The sequence below is a fragment of the Lathyrus oleraceus genome, chromosome 6 (assembly GCF_024323335.1).
Source record: "Lathyrus oleraceus cultivar Zhongwan6 chromosome 6, CAAS_Psat_ZW6_1.0, whole genome shotgun sequence".
Lineage (NCBI taxonomy): Eukaryota > Viridiplantae > Streptophyta > Magnoliopsida > Fabales > Fabaceae > Lathyrus > Lathyrus oleraceus.
The window spans coordinates 4,687,750-4,694,482 of record NC_066584.1 but is presented as its reverse complement, the minus strand read 5'-3'; the positions used below and the strand labels follow the sequence as shown (position 1 = coordinate 4,694,482).

Below are 6,733 nucleotides of genomic sequence, written 5' to 3'. Positions count from 1 at the left end.
GAGAAATCATAAATTATATTGGGTAAAATATTTTAAAATATTTGTAAAAAGTAGACAAATTATATAAATTTAATATTAAAATATTCTTAAAATTAAAAATTTACTATTTATGTACTTATTATTCTTAATAATTGTTAGTAAAGAAATGTTATTAACATTCCTTTCTTAAGATTTTTCCATTAATATTTCTCTATACTCTCTTTGAATATAAACAAAATAAGCATTTAAAAATTTGATGTATGTAGTTATAATTTTGAACTAAGTACATAAACTTTTCATGTAAATTGTTTATATTTATTTTGGAGGGAGTATTTTCTATCCTCACTTCCTAAGATTCCATAGCTTTCTTCTACGATGAACCATATTTTCTTAACCTTTCTCTTCCTCTTCTTCTTTCTCTCCTTTCTCCACCATCCAACTTCTGCATCAAATCTATACAAAATCAAGCAACTAAATTCAGATTTTCTTTCTCAATCTACAATCTCAGATGATTCTCATACTCCACAATCACCAACCAAATACTTTGAGGTAACAAAACCAATTGAACTCCCAAAAACAAAACCTTGTTCATACCATATTCTTCAACACGATTTCGGTCACACATATGGAAACCCCCCGGTTTTTGCTAACTACACCACTCCCTCTCATTGTTCGTCCAAAAAGTTTTCCAAAGTTGTTCTCGAATGGAAAGCAACGTGTGAAGGAAGACAATATGATCGCATTTTCGGTGTTTGGCTTAGTGGTGTTGAGTTGCTCAGAAGCTGTACAGCAGAACCAAGAGCCACTGGAATTGTTTGGAGTGTTGAAAAGGACATCACAAGGTATCATTCTTTGTTATTCAATCATCATCAACAAAATCAAACCCTGGCTGTTTTCTTAAGAAATGTTGTCGACAAAACTTACACTGGTGTTTATCATGTTGATATCACTATTCACTTTTACCCTTTTCATGTCAACACTCATGAGACAAAAAAGTTGAATCCTTTAGCATTTACAAGTGATTCTCACGCTGATTTGATCTTGCCCATTTCAACAAATCTCCAACTAAATGATGGGTTGTGGTTCAATATTCAAAATTCAACTGATGTTGGTTTGAAGGAATTCAGTGTTCCGCAAAATGCTTATAGGGCTGTGTTAGAGGTTTATGTTTCGTTTCATGAGAATGATGAGTTTTGGTATAGTAATCCTCCAAATGAATATCTTTCTGCAAATAACATAACGAATTCACCTGGTAATGGACCCTTTAGAGAGGTTTTAGTTACTCTTGATGATAAAGTTGTTGGTTCTGTTTGGCCTTTTACTGTGATCTACACTGGAGGGGTTAATCCTCTCTTGTGGAGACCAATTACCGGCATTGGTTCGTTTGATCTTCCATCCTATGATATCGAAATTACGCCTTTTTTGGGCGAAATATTGGATGGAAAGAATCATTTGATTGGGTTCAAGGTAACAAATGCATTGAATGTTTGGTATATAGATGCAAATTTACATCTTTGGTTGGACGCAAAGAGCGTTAGAACGGAAGGAGTACTAGTGAATCACATTGACAAACCTTTGATTGAATCTATAGCATCCAATTTCAACGGTTTAAACGGAACGTTCTTGACTAGTGCAAAGAAATCCATTTTGTCTAGTGGATGGATCAGATCCTCCTTTGGTAATATCACAACTAGTTCTGTTCAAGATTTTAGTTACTACAGTTCAATGATATTTAGGAAGAATGGAGAGAAACAAACTGAATCAAACTATATTGTTCAACGACGCTGTGCGTGTTAAACTTCCATCGTCGCATCTAGATTTGGTCGATGACAGTACCAGAAATTTTTCCCTTTACTTGGATTCTGATGAACTAGAACAAGACAATGGCGGTTTTATAGCTGTTTCAAATGTTACATTAGGATTTGATGTGAATAAGGCTAAGAGTGAGGATTCTGGATTTTCACAGAGCTTTCTGAAAAATGTGCTGAATGGCCGGGGTAAAATGGTGGTTGAAAACAATTTGGTTGTTAGTGGAGTGGGAGAAACACAACAAGATTACAGATATGAAAGCAATGAAGGTTGTTACTTCAGAAACGTTGGAAGCTCAAATTACACAATTCTATACGATATAGTAAAAAATTCATGCAACAAAAGGAATCACTCTCCTTTCTAGCTCTAGTCATGGATGTTATTTCTGTGTCAAATAAAATTCTGTTCAGTTTGCATTGAGAATGGAGACACACAATTCTTCCAAATATTTTCCCCTCTATTTATTAGGCTTTATTATTTTCTGATTATTATTGTATTTGGCCAGTCTTGTTTTTTTCTTTTTCTTGGATAAGTAAAGTTGTACTGAAATCGAGTACTAGGGATCCTCAACTCATATACAATGTGAGAAGACGGGATCACTAAAGAACACAATTAAGGAAAGTAAAATCTAAAGAACCTAAATTTTTTGCATCTAACGAGTCCCAAGCTAACTTCTTTAGCTAAAACAATCATGTCAGCTACATCTTTATGATCCTCTTTAAAGAGAACTTCATTTCTTGCCAACCATATAGACCATCTAACTGACAACCAAATAAGAATTCAAATAAGTGAGACATAGCATCTTGTTGAGGAGGGATAATACCAATACTAATCCAATTTTGCATGAACACCCAAACTCTGAGGCAACTGGACAAAGTAGAAAAAATGGTCAAGATCTTCTGGTGAATCAAGACAAAGTGGGCAAATTGTTAGATGATAGACTTTGAACTAGAGGGGGTGAATAGATCACAAGTTAAAAAATTTAACAAAAAACTATTCTGAAAAATTTATGGCGAGCGGAAGTAACCCGGATCGAATCGTTTAATAAAACCTCTATCGAAAAGCTCAAATATGCGTAAATGCTATCAACATATGATAATGAACACAAATTGATCAAAGACTTTTATCAATCAAAATCAATTGAATTTAATACTATAATTAGAGACTATTCCCAATGATAAATCACACAAAAAATTCTAATGAGACAAATTATCGAACACTTTCTGTGCAATCGATTTTATTTGAAAATTTGTGTGGTTTTGTTGATCTTCAAATCCAATCACAATCTAAAGAATTGTGATCAACTCAATAAAATCTCTTTCAAAAATGATCGCAAAATCGATGAATATATATATATATATATATATATATATATATATATATATATATATATATATATATATATATATATATATATATATATATATATATATATATATATATATATATATATATATATATATATATATATATATATAGATAGATAGATAGATAGATAGATAGATAGAGAGAGAGAGAGAAGATTTATTTAGGCAGTTCCCCAATCGATCTCGCTATGAGTACGTCTGCCTTTAATTCGAACTCGAATTGAGATAATGAAATTAACCTTACTTTGCAAAAGTATGTATACAAGAGAAATGTAGCAATCTAACACTACAAACCCTAAGTTTGATGTTGATTCTGACATTTTCTCTTCCCTTGATCAAATAACCCAACAATTTGATCCACCGCCTCACGCTACTCATTTGCAAGAAACTCTCGTTCTTCAAAGACTTTACTGAATCAAATCCAAATTGTGAATTGTTGTAACCCAAGATTTATCAATATGATCAACCGTCTCACACTACTCCTTTGCAAGAACCTCTCGTACTTCAAAGTCTTTACTCAATCAGATTCAAATTGCGTAATCTTGTCCAAAACCGTTAAATCCCAAATTGATCTTGAAGGATAACTCCACCTTGGTTTTCTTATTTGAAACCCTTAAAGATCTCAACCCAATTTACAATTCAATCAACCTAAATTGGAAGTTATCAATCCTAATTCTAGACGGCACACAAACAAAGAATGATTATGTGTAGTTTGTTTGTGTGTATGCATAGAACGAGGTTAAAGATGGTGAGATCACTTTGAAATCTCGGTCTCGTGTAGGTTTACTCTAGAACCTTACTAGAAATGATGCATGTATGAAGTATTATATTCATGCATGTTTAAAGGCAAAAAGAATGCAAAAGATTTGAAAAAGTTATGAATTTTTTAAAAATTACGACGCATGTGTCACCTATGTAAGTCATGTGTCGAACTGTTCGATGCATGTGTCGACCTGTATAGGTCATGAGTCGACACATACAAGCGACATATCAAACATAAGCTACATGCTTTAAAAATGAGGTACATGAGTCGACTTAAAAAATGGGATGTGTCGACACATATAAAAATGTTTCTTCTATGTGTCGACCTAAAGCATGTATGTGTCGACGCATTGATTGTTTTGCTCATAAAAACTCATTTTTGATGCATAAAACTTTTTCCAGCTTATTTTCAAATGTTTTTATGCTTCCTAATGCTAAGATGCACATTTAGAATCATAGGATACCGTTCAATATACATAAACGCTAAAGTATTCTAGTTTTGACATCATGCAAAATACATCTAACGGAAAGTTGTACTCACATATTCCCCTTTTTTGATGATAGAAAAACTTGAGATAATGTGTTTTGTGTCTTCATGAAGGCTCCCCCTGAATGTATGCATCCCAACTTATATTGCAGATGCTTCTCCCCCTTTGACAACATCAAAAAGAGACAAAGTAATTCATGAGAAGTATCTTATATCACACATATACCAATATAACACACAAAGATGTTTGTAAAGATAAGATCATCAATAAAAACAACATTCACATAGAATTATGTAAATATTGAAAAATTCCTTAAACATAAACAAAATCATTTAAAGCAACAATATAGCATGGTTGCCACAACTTATGCCAAATAACATATACAATAAACATGAAAGATGAAGGATACAATGCAATCAAAAACTCTTGAGTTGCTATCGAAATGATGTTATCACCACTCAAACATGACATATACTTTTGGTTCTCCCGAAATGATGCACATATACTTTTGGTGCTCCCGAAATGATGCACATGCATGTGCTCTAGCAAGGCGATATATAGATTTACCACCACTCAAGCCAAAAATAGAGATGTTATCATAACAATGACACACTACAAGAATTTTGCTAACATTATAACATGTTCAAACATATTTCATGTCGGAATAGATAACATGTTTATGCATTACGAACATCTTTCAAGTATGGAAGAAGAATAACATGAAGTCACTATAAGCATATGAATTGAAATACATCAATTGAAAATTAGGAAGTGGACGTTCATTAATTAGTTCATACATCAAACATATTAAACATTTGGTACATAGATAACATGCAAAAGTAAAAGCGTGCTTTCAAAGGGGGGAAATGGAACAATATTACCTTGCTTATGAATTGATGAAGGATGCACTCATATGTGATTGAACTTCCAAGAAAATTTAGAGCAAAACTATATAAAGTGCATGCAACAAATCATATTTAGGCAAGATTTGAGATATCAAGTATCCTCAATTCCCTTCGAATGTTAAAAAATGGTTCAATCGTAAGAGGTTTTGTAGAGATATTCGCAATTTTATTTTTACTATCAACATGCTCAAATACGACGTCTCCTTTTTCAACATGGTCACGTGGGAACTGGTGACGTATCTCAATATGTTTAGTGCAAGAATGTAACACCAATTTTTTTGTTAGATTAATAACACTAGTGTTGTCGCATATAGTAGGACTATGTTGTAGTTTAATATAAAAATCAAGTAGTTGTTGGAGTCACTAAATTTGAGCACAACAACTACCGGCTGCTATGTATTTCGCCTTGACAGTTGACAAAGCAACAAAAACCTATTTCTTGTTATGCCAACTTACTAAGGAGTTTGAAAACATTTTGTATAATGCTCTAGGGTCAACATCTAATAATTTTCTTTGTACACCTTGATGTTTGCCTTTCATGTTTGATTCATTATCATATCTTTGTCCTCTCACATTATTAATATCTAGACCAAGAGTTTCCAATACATTTTGTAATTCCTCAAACAATCATTGACCTGTTGTATCATTGACTTTAAAAAATTCTACAAAAACTATTCAATTTTTATTGGACTTGTAGAAACATCCACACAACGTATAATGAGAGTCATTTGTTCTTAATGACTTACATCAGGAGTACAATCAAGAATCACAGAAAAATATTTTGCTTCTTTGATTTTTTTGACTATTGCATTTTTGACATCATTACTTAACATGTTAATCAATTCATTTTGAATCTTATGACTAAGATAATGATAATGAATTTCATTATTCTTAATACGTCCAAAATGTTTTTTGCATGACAAGATCCCATTCAGCAATCATCTCAACAAAAGAAAGAAAGTTTTCATTGTTTTCCACATTAATCCTCTCATTTTTTCCACGAAATGCTAAATTTTGCTCAGCTAGATATTTAGTAACAAAAACCATCCTAAGTAAGACATTTTTCCAATTTCTTTTTTCATTTCTTATAAGCTCTTGAAGATGTTTATCAATTGTTATATTTTTCTAAAATCTAATTTGTAAGTCAATCCATTACTCATGAAAGACATGTGTGCACCGCTTGATTCATGTTCTTTAAGCCTTTCATAAATATGTTTCTAATCATTAAAACCTCCATTGGCCAAGTGATTCATTCTACAACTTGTACCAAATAACTTACAGCAAAAACAAAAAACTATATCCAATTCTTTTGAATAAACAAGCAAATTTCTATCTTGCTCTTCTCCATTAGAACAATAACAAATATAATATGATGATGAAAAATGTTTATCAAAAGTATCTTCAGGACCATTCATAATTGACA

General features: G+C 32.1%; 1 pseudogene; it reads left to right on the top strand.

Annotated features, from left to right (window-relative positions):
- The first annotated feature begins 354 nt into the window (after window positions 1-354).
- LOC127093610 (peptide-N4-(N-acetyl-beta-glucosaminyl)asparagine amidase A-like) lies at window positions 355-2,152 on the top strand (annotated as a pseudogene).
- The last annotated feature ends 4,581 nt before the right edge of the window (window positions 2,153-6,733 follow it).